Here is a 17,226-nt window from a genome sequence, read left to right on the forward strand (position 1 = left end):
GTGTGTGTGTGTGTGTGTGTATATATATATATATATATATCTATATCTATATATATATCTATATATATATATCTATATATATATATATATATATATACATATATTTATATATATATATATATATATATATATATATATATATATATATATATATATATATGGGTCTATATCAGATTGTTGAAATCTGACAAGTTCAAAGTACTAAACTTCGAACATGAAAGTACGAAATCTGACAACATCGAATGTAAAAAAAAAAAACACTCAACACCCAAAACAAAAAAAAAAATGCAAGCCCCCCCTGCACCCCCCACGGGTCTATATTATAACATCGAAGTCTTACAACTTCGAATGTTATAATATCGAACACATTCAATCGAAACACCAGAAAACCTAACAGTCAGAATAGCAATTTTTTTCCCAGGGAAACAATTTGCTGTTCCGACAAACATACACACAACACAAGCGCACCAAAATAAATAATCCACACACATACACTTCACAAAACCCTACACTAAACCCGACATACACCACTAGCTATCCACTTACCTTAACCCAACCCTAACCCTAAGGTCCCTAACTATCGCACACTCACCTTACCCGCTCCCTAACCCTAACTCACCTACCCCACCCTAACCTTCACGTCCACACAGTCGCACACTTACCTGACCCTCGCCCTAACCTTAACTCACCTAACCCATGCCCAATTGCACACTCACCTTCGTTCGCACACTTACCTTAACTCGGTCCGTAACCTTCGCTCCATAGTTGAGGAAATAGCGAAGCTGCAGAAATGGCCCACTGAATACCTTCCCTAGGAAAATATTCGGTGTTCTGCAGCTTCTCTATTTCCAGTGTTCGCTCTACTGGGTTAGATATTATAACATTCGAAGTTGTTAGACTTTGATGTTATAATATAGAACCCCCCACAACCCCCGCTACTTAAATATACCAACTCCGAGATCACACAACAGTGCAGTAAAGGGAAATCTTCCCTTCCGGCACTCTATGGCAATCTCCGTTCTACGTTTTGACGCTTTTAGACTTCAACTTTTAAGTTCGAAGTTTTGTGCTTCGAACTTGTCAGCTTTTAATATTATGATATAGACCCATATATATATATATATATATATATATATATATATATATATATATATATATATATATGGGTCTACTACCGTAGATTGAAATTACACTATTTCGAAATACGATAGTAGTGTCCTACTAACGCAAAAGTGCACTTCAACGAAAGTGCACTTTCATGAAAGTCACTAGAACGAACAAAGGGTTAGGGCTTGGGTAATGGATAGTGGATAGCTAGTAGGGCTATCCACTATCCTTAACCCAAGCCCTAACCCTAAGGTCCGAGACTACCGCACCACAGTGCAGGAAATTGTATTTCCTCCACTGAGCAGTAGTTACAGACCTATTTCCTGTACTGTGGTGCAGTAGACCAGGCTGTGTACCCACATGCAACACATGCAACAGGAAAGCTGTGGGACTATATGAACATTTGTATGGAGCCTGATGAGGCATTCCAGTTCTTGAGCTGGAGGGCTGCCTTTCTCATTACCTGAATAATGCCATATCTGGATGTGGCAAGATGTGTCCTCAAGTAACAGTGATGCTGTCTCACCAACAGTATCTAAGCTTGACTTGGGAGGGTCTGTATCTGACCTCCCCAAAACAAGACCCTATCACTGGCATGGAAGGCATGACTGCTGAAGGGACAGTGATGGATGATTGTAATTGTTTCTTAAAGAGACACCTCTGAAGGCTACATTTGCCACCAATGACCTCATCAGCATTGTTTTGTCCCCATCCGTATACTCCATGTCACTGTGCATTAGTTGCACATTGTCCCACAATCCAAGGAACATTCTAATCATGTCAGACAGTTGCATTTGGATTACTGACTTTACACAACTGTTGGCCAATGTCAAGTGATGTCACCATATCTATGAAAGTCCTTGAGTCATGGTGATGCTTAACTGCCCAGCTATCCCCAGTCTGTTTGTGTGTGCAGGGGGTATGTGTGCCTCAAAGGTGGTGCATGTTTTAGGTGCTGTATGTGCTGTGGATAGGTGGCCTCAGTGAGGGGGTCTCAGGTAGACAATATCCATTTTGTCCTGGAGAAGTTCTGTGCTCAGTATAAAGCTCTGCAGAACACTCTATATTGGTTGTTGTGGGTATCCCCTTTCCCTATAATTTTGGACCTAATGCCACTGGCATGTTGCCATCAGCATCAGCCACAGGTACCCTGCTGATGTTAGCCTTGTATTGCTCTGTGGTACTGGATCCTCTGCCAGTGGAACCCATAAAAGCAGGAATGCACATACCATCATTTTCTGTTGGCAAACATATGGTCTTCTAGTCCCTTTAGCATGCACAGTACTATACATTAAAATGTACCAAGATGCATACCTTGACATTGATACCTTGCTATGCAGGCTGTTGTAGACCAGAGATGCCTGGAAAAATATGCAGGCGGGCGACACTTCATCTGTCCTCCCCTTCAAATACAGGACAGCGTATTTGGTTGGTGCAGGAAGAAGTGCAATTCTACATGGAGGTAGCCAAAGGTATGACTGCTTGATGTATTGCTGATGGTCTGGACCAAGAGCTGTTCATGGATTTGCATATGATGGTGAATGGGAATGAAATACTGGTGAAAGCAACAAGATTAGAGGCACTTAGTGGAATGGTCCAGACATGATCTCTTAATCCAGCCAGAGCCTAAGGAAATTGTTAGGACAGATCCCTCTAAAAATAAATTATGGTAGCATTCAAGTGTAGTCCAAGTCAGAAGGAGACAGAAAGCCAATGTAGCGATGGCATTTGGTACCAGCAGAACTTATTTGCCTGTCAATAATGCTTGGACCCAGCCTTGGAAGCATAAACTTAAAATTCACTGGTTAGAAATGGACATTCGATGAAATGGGGTGCAAACAGTGCTATGCTATGCAGAATAACTCATTATCTGTATCATCGCAGTGGCTACGTGAGTAAGAATGGGGGTCTGCAGTGCTAAGTTTTATGTTTCTGGTATATACCACTGAGTTTGCTTCTTTCTTGTGTATTTGCCTTTGTTCCTGCTATTTCTACCACCTATGAGCTGACAGGCATCTGAAACTGGACAATTACTTGGAGGATTTAAGTAAAGGTGGTCAGATGTTCTCTTGAGAGAACTCTGCTCAATGTGAGGTAAAGCTCAGGACAACATCTGTACTAGACTAACTACAACTATTCATCTTACTCTCAATGTTTTGGGCACTGTCCTTAGAGGCATCCAAAGGTTACATTCATGGACTAATGTATCATATGTTTATTCTTGCTCTGTTTTATGTTGCATGTGTGCTGTTTCATACTAGATTTACTACAGTCTGCTATATTGTATACAGTAAAGAGTAAATGCTGCATATTTTTGTCTTATTTAATTTATACTTCTGTACAACACCATAATTGTGTTCTACCTGTCATAGGGCAATGACTCCATAGCATTTCATTATCAAATCTAAGTAGGTTAGGTGTATATCACTTTTAGTAGAAAACAGAAGCAGCTTTCAGTGCAAGTTGATTTATTTAACATCCAGTAATTTTGTTTGTGGAGGTAATTATGTTTTCATATGAGTCAGGACTGCATTTCATGTACAGCTTGTGCAAATACCTGATCTAATTATCCAAATGCCTTTTTTTGCTTAGTGACATTAGTAAAGCACTGTGGTTGTTTAGAATTTCTCCTGCTACATGTAGTATATGTTCTAGTAGTTAAGTTAGTTAGTGGTATTAAGCTACTGTAAACATTGACCATCTTCTGCAGGAAGGTTGGCATAAACGGGATTTCTTTTCTTCAGTTTTGTATCAAACTATTGCATTGTTACAGTTTCCTATTTGTGATTTTCCTAGTTGAAGTGTGGGGGGGTGATAGGTATGGGCCACTATGATTAGTACTGGTGAATGGCTGTTCTGGTCTCCCAAAGACAATCCATTAATTATATTTGTGTTGATGCTCATAATCTGACAACTTAGATGGGTTTCAGCTCTAAACTTGTGAAGTATTATAAAAAAATTAGTTACAGCTCATGATGTTGATCAACTTTTTTAAGTAGTGATTTTTGAAAGCCGTTGGGGGGGAACTGGGGGCATATATGTAAAACTATAGGCCTTTTATTAGTGGTCATATGCTTTCCTCTCTAAGAGTACCTGAGATTGAAGCTCAATTAATTTGTCTTTTCCCTCACTTTAGTGGTTGGGGATCTTCTGACTTTCCTAGGGTTGATGGCAAAGCTTCAGTGGGGTTGTGCAAATGTGGAGTTGTTCAATAGTGACTTAGAATGCTACAGGCACAAACATCCCCATCAAAAGATAGAAAATATTAGCTGAATTGATAAAGGTAGGGGTAGAGGTGGGAATGCTTCAAGAGTTAAAGATGCAAGTGTGGGAAGCAATGGGCAGCATAGGGGCTGCCATGACAATGGAACAGTACATTTTTTATAATTCAGTGGTGGTAATACTCTGGATTATGGCAAGGATACCAGAAGTAGATGAAAGTGGAATTCCACTAACTCATTGGATATGTAAAAGATTGGCTGGTTACAGCAAATGGCATGATATGTGCTACTGAAAATTTTAAAGAGAGAGAGAGAGAGAGAGAGAGAGAGAGAGAGAAAAATAAGTTTGAGTAGAAAGGTGAGAATGGGGGTGGGGTAAAATGGCCTGCAGAGGATAGTTTATGGGTTTTCAGGGAAAGAAGAAGAGAACATGGAGGTGCAAGATAAAGGCAGAGGAACGGATGTTGCGGAGATTATTAATCTCTATGGGAGAACTGGGACATTTTTTATTTTATTATTTTTTTTATTTTCGTTTACATTTTGTTGTCTGGGTTAGTCCCACTAGGCCAATGTCTTTTTAGGGGATATCCAGGGTGATATTCTTATTGACTATGAGAAATTTGGCCAGGGCACTGGGCAACTTTCCCTACTCTTTTTGATAAATACCATGGGATCTTTAATATCCACCTGGCCTACCAGCAACTAAAGCAGATGGGGGCTCGTTTTAACATCTGATCTGAAGGACACACACTCAGGAGTGAAGTTCCCCCTTACACTGCACTGCAATGTCAGTGTTGGAGAATTAAACCAGCTATCTGGTATGGGAATAGGATGCATGGTCTTCTGCACCAAAGGTGAGTGTGCTACCAGTTGAGCTACTGAGACTGCAGAATACAGTTTACAGGACTTGGCTGAGTTTGGAGAGTTAGCCCAAGGAAGATTTGATGGCATTGACACAAAGACAGGTTTCTCTGGAGATCAGCAGATGTACTGTGATATGGTGAGTGTGTGTTTGTGTGTCCGGGTGGGGGGGGGGGGGGAGAATGAGATGCTTATTTGTTAATTCTGGAAACTGAAAGACCAGAGAAAGCAGATATATATGCACAACATCAAGACTGTCAGCGGGACTAGAAGGATTACTAGTCAAGATAAAATATAAAAATCTGCTCAGTATGTCCAGAGCCTGCATACAGAGACAGGGAAAATGGAAGCTTCCTTTCAGGATTGGGGTGGCCCTACCTTACCAGATCAGGAGAAAGAGACACTAAATCATAAAGTGAGAATGGGGGAAGTTTTGCTGGAAATTAAATACATGAAGAAAGGAAAGGCTGATGGTCTAGATGGATTTCCAGTTAAATTTTATAAATTACTGAGGCATGAGGTGTGTCAAAAGATGATGTCTTATGACTGAGATGATAAACAATGGTCTACTAGAATACCTGAAGAATATGACAGTAGTATGTTAACCAAAAGGATTTTAATGATCCAGGGAACAACAAACATATATTGTTGTGTAATGTAAATGCAGAAATATTTATAAGGGTCTTGTCAGCAAAGTTGGATGGTTCTTTATGGAAAATAGTGAAACATGCAGGCAGGTTTAGTAAAAGTTTGGTTATTACTACATCTATTCTTACATTTTCTGGAGTGGGTGAAAAGAAACATGACAGAGAATACAAGGATAGCTCTGATGGATTGGAAGAAGGCAGCTGACATTGTTAAGTGTCAATTTGTATATGTTCATAGATTAGTACTAAGGTAACTAACCATTTTAAGCCATGTCAATTACTTCATGTGAGAGTCAAACCCTGCACCTTGTGTTTGTAAGGTAAACACATTAACCATTATGCCACCCTTCCATCTGATTTTCCAATGCATTAAGGTATGCATTAGGGAAGGGCCAGATGCTGCAGGAGATTCATATGTTATATGAAGGGCATGGAGTAAAGATTTTGGTAAAAGTAGATTTGTCAGGGATGGGTCAATTCAGAGACAGAGAGGGACAAGCCAAAGTCATCTGCCCCCCCCCCCCCGGGTTCATCATTGTTATGGAAAAGTTATCTAAATGCAGTGGCAGTTTCTTTACTGATGACTGTATGCTGATGTTGAAGGATTTACAGATTATGTTACCAAGTATCTTAGAGATTATAGGACCTTGGAGGATAATATGGCCTTTACTATTATCTTAGGAATTCATTAGACAAGTGGGTCGGATATACTCTACTAGGTACTGTTGAATTTCCTATCTTGGTACAGAAAGAATTATTTAGAAGTAAAGGAAGTGAAGGTGTACCCCACAAGGCAGGGCATGGTAAATAAGAATTGGGAAGATCTTGTAAGGAAGCCATATGCAATACTAGATCATTGCAGTGACAGGGTGCAGTCACTGGAGGGGAAGATTGGGGTTTTTAGAATGATGATATTATCACGGAGGATGTACTTGATGAGACACTTTATAGTCTGGCCACAGGACAACAGACTCTGTGAGCTGCAGAAAGTTTGGACTTAAGTTTATTTAGTAAGGAAAATGAGGTAGGCTTGTCAGGGTGTGCCTCTGTTTTGAAATAAAACATACCTCTCAACCATCCTGATTTTCTCAGAATGTCCAAATTTTTATTTTGTTCCTCTTAAAGTTTGTGTTTTTGCCAAATAATTGAGGACTAAATTCACTAAATAATGACAGATGTGAATTTCAGACTTCATATCCTTTAGAAAAAGCATACAGGTCAGCAACTTTCTGACTTTATGAGTAATATTAAAAATCTGTCCCTATTTTTGCTCTTTGTCCCCCTCATTATTTTTTACCTTTGTCCAGATTCCTTGTGCTAAGAGATTTGAGAGGTATGGTAAAAAGGGAAAGTTGGACATGCTCAGTTTTCAGAGGTACATAGCAGCCATACATACAGTGGTGCAGATGACACTACAGGAGACCGAAGAACTCCACTGGGTGATAGGGAAGCAAGACAGTAGAAAGTAAGTAAGTGGTTGGGTTCGGTGTATATTGGAAAGTGAGGCTAAATATAATACAAAGCACATTACACATGAATGAGGCCCACGCAATTAAAACAGAAAAAAAAACATCTGCTAAGTTTTAGGGCTTGGATTAGAACTAGTGTGAAATAAAGAGATAGGAAGCTAGGGGTCTGCATGTTGTTAAGGACTTGCTCTGGAAAGACAGTGAGGTAGACATTGCGGTGTGCAGAAACATCCTAGAAATTTGAACTAAGAAAGGGGGAATGGTTGGCCCATTGGGCAGTACCTAAGTTGTTACATGCTTTTCAGAAGAAAGTGACACAGCTGGGAACGTTAGAGATCGTAAACTCCAGGGGGAACTTATGAGGGTTACTGTACAGAAGGGAGAACATGTATCATATACAGAAACCTAAGATACAGGGAAGGAATACATGCAATGGATAGTTTTAGAAAGCAATGGATTAAAGAACATGCCTTGTTGGTGAAAGACAGTAGTTAAAAGGAAGTCTGACATACGGTTAGAGGTTTGCAGGAGATTAGGATGCTGCATGATATGTAACTTCACCTGCTACACAGGTAGTACTGTACACCAAAGCAAATGCAAAATAATGGCTATTGAGCAGACAAAAGATGTTGTGGATGTACAACAGTGGAGATTTACAAGTTGCATATGCAGTGCGGGTGTTCTGTTGTCCAAGATTTATGGTAGTCAGTGAGGAGTCTTTTTAGATGGAATTTAAGGAAAACTGGTTAAGGATTTGTGAGCGTTGTGTTATTTCTCCTTAATGATGGATATGATAGGTGGGAGAGGAGAAGATGAAGTTGGAGATAGTGGATAATTTAGTTAAGAAATCTATAGACAGGCCTGAAAAGTATAGGAGGTGGAAGGAGTTACATGAAGGATCTGAGGAGAAGGATTAGGAACATAGCAAAGGGTATGCTGAAAGGTACTTGGAGGGATTGGTTTATGGCAAAATGGAACAAATGAGTAGCAATTGTGGAGCAAAGGCATTAGGAGGCTCAGTTGACAGGTGCTGATTTTGCAGGACTGCATAATAGGGGAGAGGACTAAAACTCTGAACTGTTATGAACTGTTTCTTGTACCCAGAGTACAGGGATTGATTCCTTCCACATTTGTTTGTCTACTGTGTAACTCTGAGCAAGTCACTTAGCCAGACAGTGCTCCTGGGTTACCGTTGAAAAGGAACAATTTGTCCACTGGGCTTATCTGATCAATAAACAGAAAAAAAATAATGTGGCGTTTCTTGTATAGGTACATCAACTTACATTACTTTTTTTACCCCTCTTCATAGGAGACCACCAGCTGCTCCAGGAAGTTTCTCTTTGTTTATCCTCTATCAAACCCAACAAACTACCACTAGAATTTTTCTGACCCAGTTTCAGGCAATGAGGGGATTGAGGCACTCTGGGACAGCATCATATGGCACCAAGGAAGGATTTTTTTGCTAAGCCTTAATTTATTCATACTCTTGCATGGACTTGTAACATGTGCTCATTGGTTAGTATTGGGCTAACTGCCTTGAACGGTCATTTTAAGCCTAGTCAATAACCTGGGTAAGAATCAATCCCTGTACCTTGTCTCTATGAGGTAAAATCCTTAACCATTATGACAAACCCACCCCTCATACTGGAATGGGCATGCACTCGAGTGTGATGGAGTATCATCCAGCCTCTGCTGTGACTCAGCCAGGGGCCCCACTTCCCTAAGCACAATTTCCCCCTACACATTCACAGTCTCTCCTAGAGACTGACCACAAAGTATGTCAGAGTGCATGCCCTTCCCCCAGAATCGGCACATCCATTCTCCCCTCCTAGCACCTCATATGCCCAAGCTACCATTCAAACCCAAGTTGCCTCAAGTCATAGTTAGGCCTTATCACTTCTATACCATGACAATGGCTACTTATAACTTACATGAATGTATATCATGTGAGCGGACATGGTGATGTAAATTATGTTCTATTGGCATTTTGCTGGTGTCAAATGTTTCAATGAAAATGACATCAAGAAAAAAATTCAAGAGTTCACTGAATTTTTAAGCAAATAATTACACAGCTGATGAAAATCTTAGCAGACTCTTTTTACTATATATCTGCAGAAATGTATGACCTGTTATTCAAGTGAAAGATGTTTATTTTAACAGGGTGTAAAATTATTAAAAACAAATGAAGTTTGAATCTGTGCATTACAGGTAATGAGATAATAATTTAAAGATTTACACAGACAAAAAAACATGGTAATTTGTGTTGATTGTAAACCTATGTCATCAGTTTTTCATGTAACATACCTTGCCTGCAGAACCTTCTCCTCACCAAGAGCTTCAGGCTGAAAGTTGGTTCTCTTAAGGAAGATGTGGCTGAGAATGGCAAAATCTAAATACATTTCATCATAAGAAGTCTGTATTTCACTTTAAATAAATGGTGCAAGCAAAAGCAGGTAGGTATTAGTAATTGTTTTCCATGGATGTACTCTGATATGGCAAAGTAATGCAACTTTGAAATCATATGGCAGGTGCTTAGCTGGATTAGCCTTAAAATTAACACTGTGGAAAAGCAAGTAACTATAGTATTTTGTACATAGTTTGCTTCAACAGGGGGCTCATAGTGGATCACATTTTTGTGGTGTAGTTGATCAGTTTTAACATTGGCTGCCACAAGTGTGATATGCTTGTGCAACAATTTACTTAGAGTTTTAGGAACATTATTAATTTGCTCAGCATAAAGAATGTGCCAAAATGTCTATTGCTGACTTTGTAGTAGTTGGGAGTGTTTCTTAATTTCATTTTCTTGTGGTGTGTGTGTGTGTGTGTGTGTGTGTGTGTGTGTGTGTGTGTGTGTGTGTGTGTGTGTGTGTGTGTGTGCGCGTGTGTGTGTGTGTGTGTGTGTGTGTTGGGAGTGTTTCTTAATTTCATTTTCTTGTGGTGTGTGTGTGTGTGTGTGTGTGTGTGTGTGTGTGTGTGTGTGTGTGTGTGTGTGTGTGTGTGCTTGTGTGCGTGTGTGCGTGTGTGTGTGTGTGCGTGTGTGCGTGTGTGCGTGTGCGTGTGTGTGTGTGTGTGTGCGTGTCTCTTGACAAACCTCAGGCACAATGTGATCATCCTGTTAACAGTATTGTAGAGGTGCAGCCACGTTGATGGCTAGGTTCTTTAGTTATCTGGCAATGTAAGAGCTTTATTCCAGACAATAAGGATAGTACTTTGCCTTTTATGCCATTTGGAGCTGTTTTTTTAGTGAGTTAATCCCCAGCTTCCTTGAAAGTTTTTTTTTTTTTTTTGAGAGTTGCACATTAATGTCTCCAGTCTAACATCTGTGACGGGGGATTTGCAAGGAAACTGGAGGACAGGAGAGGAGCACTTGCACATCAGACCTTGAGTAGCACTTCTTGTTGACAGTGCTATATTGATATCAGCAGGCTGGTGATTTTTAAAAATGTTACAGGTTTTGACAGCAGATGTGTTAGTTGTTTTTGAAAAAATACTGTTTTGAATGAGTGGCATATTGAGTTAGAATTTCGAGTAGACACATTTTCTGGATTTGCAGGACTGTGTGCATTTCTGTAAAGTAAATTGGAATGCTTTTCTCTTTGGCTACTGTGTGTCTCAGTGAAACAAATTTGTAACACATTACTTTGGCTATTATTATTTATTGCAATCAGACATCTGAGATGAATTGAGTGACTATAACTGTTGAGTACCAGGCCATTCTACAAATAAAAATTATTGACCCTGCAGTTCTGATCAAACTAACAATCATTAACCTAGCTTTGCAGGACTACTGTGCATTTGTATGAGACAAGTTGAAGTACTTTACTGTAGTTCTTTATCACAACCAGTCATCTGAGATACACAGTCAACAAAGTGTCTGTAACTGCTGAGCATGAATGTTATATGTGGGTACAAGTAATGTATCTCCTGCTGTAGTTTGATGACAGTAGTGACTGATCTGGCTTTGCAGAGAATTGTATTTGTCAAAATCAGAGTAAAGCAATCATTGCTATGACATGTGTTTATGTATGTGTGTAGGGGGAGGTTTTGCAGTGTATCTATGAATAACATAATAATTTCTTTCACCTTTTATCACAGTCACATGTCAGCATTGTACACTATAAGAGACAATCTTTAATAGTCTGAGCAGGATGTGCATGAAAGCAGATCACTGGCACAGTAGTGTAGATAGTAGAACTTCCATCTCACAATGCTTGGTTCTTTGATTGGGTTCTTGGCTATGGCTTTTTTCTGTGTGAAGTGTGTATGGCTTTATTGTTTCTGTGTGTTTTATCCAGGTGTTCTGGCTTCCGTCAATGCCCCAAAGACAACCTGAAGGTGAACTGGCATTCCTCCAAACTGCTTGAATATAGGCATGCTGTGTCTGCGTGTGAGTGTGTGTGTGTGTGTGTGTGTGTGTGTGTGTGTGTGTGTGTGTGTGTGTGTGTGTGTGTGTGTGTGTGTGTGTGTGTGTGTGTGTGTGTGTGTGTGTGTGTGTGTGTGACCTGGTTTGTCAGTATTTGTGTATATGTATAACTCTTCTGCAGTTAGCAAGTACTCTCTACCCAGAAAAGAAGGTATAAAATGTGTCACAGAAAATTTACACCCCACAGCCTAGCCCAACAGGGGATTTTAACACAGACTTAGTAGGAAGGGCCTGTTCTCAACATTTTCCAGTGTCCGTCTAAGTCTAAATATTCTGTTCAGAGGTGTGCACAGAAAGTCACTTTACCTTGTATGGGGGCTCAGAACAGAGTGGTCATTATTTCTTTATCTTTACCCAAACAAATCTCAGAGGTGTAAGCAGTTGTTGGTTACTGCTTGTGTGGCGCTGGGAACATTATGTTTATTATTTCTTTAACTTCCGTTACAGTTAAACCTCAGAGGTATACACTGAACATTGCTGTAGGTTGTCTATGGACAGTGTACTGTTTGGGAGAGACAAGTTACTTGTCTACAGTGATCATTATGTCCTTTACTGTCTTTGCAGTCAAACATCAGGCATGTATACAATTGCTTGTCATTTTTGGGGAGAGTGATAAGGAAGCATGGTGTGTGTATATGTATGTGTATAGATATATATATATATATATATATATATATATATATATATATATATATATATATATATATCTGCAACATGTTATAATGTATTACTGTGGTACTTTATTATTTTACTTTCATAATAACGTAACATCAAAGGGTACATAAAAGTTGACTGTCTTTCGGAGATGAGGTTAGGGATGTATGCTGTGTATACGTATGATGGCAACAACTTGACATATAAGGCTGGCCATTTGCTCTTTCACTTTCTTCCCAATTTAACATCTGAGGGATATGCAGAAGGTCCTTTTTGGAGGAAAGGAGGCAGGCACTATTCCTAAATATGAATCCTCACAACCATTTGTCTTCTACATTTATTGGCTACAACTATTTTGTTGGCTTTGAACACTAAGCCTTGTGAATAACTTACTTCTTCCTGGAAAGTTAAGAAAAGCTTGGATTTTTTTTCCTTATTCCTGGCTTTTGTTCAGGCCATCAGTGGATCAAAAGATTGAAAAAAGGTATAAAATGCAATTTAGAGCAGCTATAACCCCATAATTGATGGAAGGACTAGTGGCTCCCAACCACCCTTCCTTATTTCTGTGGCTAGTGCCCCCCCCAAGCCTCCCTACCTTAATTCTGTTATTTCTGCTACAATTATTATAGTGCAGTCCAATCTGGAAGATTATGCTGAAAGGATAGATGAAAAAACTGAAGAGTAACACAAGCTATAGAAAAACGTAATCTGTCTGGATGCAGTTGGGAAGCCAAGGTCAGAAAAAAAGTGGGGCAGGAATGAGAAACAGGGATTAGAACCACTGGGCAGCAGAGAGCCCATGGAGTTCATTACTTAAGGCTTCATTTCACCTAAGCCCTGCCCTAGACATAGCAATATTGTCAGTTTCATCTCTAGGCCCTTGGCACCATTAACCCACCACTACTGCCAGCCCAATTGTCTGAGTTTACTTTGGAGAGAGTTTTCACAGTAATACAGTGAGACATATTTAATGTACATCTTGACTGCACCGTTTTCCACAATACAAACCTATTTTGCTGCCCAAAGCCAGTGCCATTCCACAGTCTACCTGCGTCAACCTGACTTAAGAGATGCAGTTCAGTTAACCTCCTCAGCCCTGACTCGCATTTCTATTTCTGTTTCCCTATTTATGCAAATGCAGCATCAAAAAAGATGTATTTCAATTAGTATTAGTTTTTTCAGAATGGAGTGAAGTGTTGGGTGTGCAACTACTGACATAGCAAGACAGCAAAAAGCATCTTTAAATAAAAAAGGCAAATTAATAGTTTGCAGACTGTCAGAGAGGGTAATGTAGATCTTTGCATGATCATCATATATTGCCTACAAGCTGCTATCCTAAAAAAAGAGTAAGAATTCACCATACCCAAGCAGAAGTGCTTATTTTAGTTTGACTTTCAAAAACCCACTGCCACATGGCTGTAATCCTAATTCTCAAATGTCCCTGGTTTTGCAGAAACAAATTATTTAACCAAGCAGTGCTCCTGGGTCTTAATTTGAAAGAGGCAGATGTGATTACTGGGATTACCTGTTTCAAAACAATAAAATAATCAAAGCTGGAGGATAAAAAAACACAAGAACTGAAAACATGACAATGAAGAAGCAAAAGAGTTGAGAGTAATTCCACCTTTAGTAGGAGGGACAGATAATACATGGTAATGATGACAATGCATGGAACAGAACTCACCATTGCAGGAAATGTAAGTATGATGAAGAAATGAATAACAGCAAGAATGTCACAGTGAAAGAAGGAGATACACTGAGAGGGGAGGAACAGATGCCAGGAGAGCAAGTACTCTACTAATACTGAGGATTTTATTACAAGAGGTTTTCTGTAGGGAAAGAAGTGCAAATAGGTTTTATTTTTGAATTTAATGTGCACAAGGACTGTCCCAGGATTGTCAACAGATAAAATCCTGTCAAAAGCAATTATAGGTTCATAGGTTCATAGGTAGGTACTAGGCTGTCTACCCGAGGGCATTTATAGGCCTAGCCAGAGTGTCATCTTCCGCCGCCCCATTGATTAATTAACTGAGCCTCTGTCAAGAAGAGCCAATGAAGTGATCCCAGGGGTGTATTTTCTGTTACCCATCCACTCGTCAAGATTCTTCTTGAAGAGTGTTACTGAAGGGCTCTGCCTAATGTAGTTAGGAATTTTGTTCCAAAGCATGGGGGGGTCTCTGTGACAGGAATCTATCCCTCCAGCATGTTCTATTTCTTGTTGTGGTGAGGTTTAGCTCACTAGAGCGAGTGGCTCGCAGTGACTTGTATTTCTTTAGGCGGAGCATGTCCATCAATTTTGAGTTGGACATGGCTTTGTAAGTCAGGCAGAGATCACCTCTGAGTAAACGATATGCCACTGAGTACAGCCGGACGTTTTACAGTCGGGCTGCATAGGACATATGTTTGAGGCCAGTAATCCCCTTGGTGAGGTACTTTTCTGGTCTTTCCAGCTGTTGGAAGTCTTGTGAGGTACATCCCAAATGGGGCATTGTACTCTATGATGGGTCTGATGAGTGACGAGTAGAGGGCACTACAACCTCTTTATTTCTAGATGTGAACCCCTTAGTAATTAGATGGGCCACATAGAAGGATTTTCTAACTGCTTTGGAAATATGATTGTCAAAGGAGAGATTACTATCTACCTGGGTCCCCAGATCTCTTATTACCTCCTCTGTATTAAGGGGGCTGCCACCTATGTGGTAATTCATGGGTGTTTTGTTTTTCCCAAATGGGATGACTATGCATTTTTTGGCATTTAGCTTGAGACCATGACTTTGACACCAGGTGTCCATCTCAGTAAGGCCCTTTTGGAGAATGTCTGTGTCAGCCGGTGAGTCAATTATGGCTCCCAGTTTGCAGTCATCGATGAACTTGGTTAGCCATAGTCCTCCTGTGTTTACCTGTACTTCTGAGAAGTATATGCCGAACAGTAGGGGTCCCAGGATCGAGCCTTGTGGGACACCACTTGTGACTGGTTTAGAGTCGGACCTGGACCCTGCAATTCTTACCGTGTGAGTTCTGTCTGTAAGCCAGATGGCAACAACCCATCTCATGATGTAGGGGTTTATGTTCAGGCTGGTGAGTTTTTCTATAATTATCGAGTGGAGAATGGTGTCAAAAGCCTTGGCGAGGTCAAGATAGGCTGTGTGAACCACTTTCTCCTCATCTATGGCCTTGGTGACTGTATTGAAGAAATCAACCAGGTTTAGTTGGCATGATCTGCCCTTAACAAACCTGAACTGGGTCGGGTCAAGTGTTTGGAGGTTTCCAATGTCTTTGTTAATGAGTTCCATGATGATGCACACCATAGCCTTGCAGACCAGGCTAGTCAGGCTTATGAGGCAATAGTTACCAGGGTCAGTTGTGGCCCCGCCTCTGTGGAGTGGAATAACCGTTGCTGTGCACCATTCTATGGGCACGTAGCCTGTGGAGTAGCTGAGGTTGAACAGTGTGTTTAGGTGGGGGGTTAGTTTGTTCTGTAGTTCATGCAAGACGCAGCCTGGGACACCATCTGGACCCACTGACACTGTGCTTTGGCTTTTGAAACGGCTGTTTTCACCTGTGCGTCTGTTATTTCCGGGACACTACACTTTTCCAGTATTGTTGTGGGCCCTTTTGGGGGTGAGAGGGGGTGAAGTTTGCACTGAATCTATCTACCAGGATGTTGGCAATATCAGTAGGTTCAGTATATTTTGTGCTATTTTGCACTAGCTCAGAGCATATCTCCGAGTTGCCACTTAGATTCTTGACATAGCTAAAGAAGGCTTTGTGGTTATCTTTTGAATCCTTGGCTATTTTTCTTTCGAAGTTAGCCTTGGATGATTTTATGAGGGACGTTAGTTTCTTACTGATACTGATCAGAGATGTCTTTCCTTCTTGGGATTTGCTTTTTTTATGAACTAGTTTCCTCCTTCTATCGTATAGCCTGTTTATGGCAGGGGTCCACCAGACTGGTTTCCTTCTCTTAGGGGAGTGACTCTTGGTTTTGCTAGGGATGGCATGATCCATGCATCCTTGTAGGTGCTCAAAGAGTGCATTTGTAAAGGTTTCTGCATCTTGGACACTGTTATCCTTTAGCGTGGGGGCTGTGAAACTTACCACCTCTGTCTTAAGTAAGGTGAAGTTTGCTATAGAAAAGTTTTTCACTGTGGTTTCCTTGTTTGGGAATGGTGGTGTGGTGTGGACATCCAGAGTGATTAGTTTATGGTCTGATCTAACCAGTGACGGGTTGACCTCCGGTGCGGAACACCTGTCGCCCACGTTGGTGATGACCAGGTCCAACATGTTTTCACCTCTGGTAGGGGAGTTTACCAGCTGATCCAGGGCATTTAAGTTGATAAATTCCAGGAAGCGCTGGACCTGGGAGTTTGTACTTGAGTACTTTTCCCAGTTAATGGTAGGGTAATTGAAATTGACCAATATCAGGGTGTTCGGTAGGATCTTCATGTTTTCCAGTGTCTCCAGAAAGGTGGAGTGGTGGTCCTGGGTCATGGAGGGTGATCTGTAGCAGGCCACAATTTGCATTGCAGATATGCCCAATGTTAGTTGCACATAGATGATCTCAGAGGTATCATGCTGCGCCACTAACCTGGAGGTGTAGGTATCCTTGATGAATATGGATACACCCTCTCCTTTTGTGTTTCAGTCCATGTTCTGTGGCCGAAATGTGTGGTATGAGTTGTAGCCCGGTAGTGCTGGGGTGCTCTGTGGAGCCTTGAACCAGGTTTCAGTTACTGCACAGATATCGACGTTCTCCACACTGAGGAGTGTTTCGAGCACGTGCATTTTGAGATTTAAGCTCCTGGTGTTGAGTAGCATAACCCTCATTTTTTTATTTGTGCTGT

General features: G+C 40.7%; 1 protein-coding gene across 1 annotated transcript in view; it reads right to left on the reverse strand.

Moving 5' to 3' along the window:
• The window catches only part of KMO (kynurenine 3-monooxygenase), a 616,236-nt gene that overhangs the window by 544,577 nt on the left and 54,433 nt on the right, over window positions 1-17,226 (reverse strand). The gene's annotated exons all lie outside the window — the stretch shown is intronic.

The sequence above is a fragment of the Protopterus annectens genome, chromosome 1.part2 (genome assembly GCF_019279795.1).
Source record: "Protopterus annectens isolate FY-2018-M chromosome 1.part2, PAN1.0, whole genome shotgun sequence".
NCBI classification, from domain to species: Eukaryota; Metazoa; Chordata; order Ceratodontiformes; family Protopteridae; genus Protopterus; species Protopterus annectens.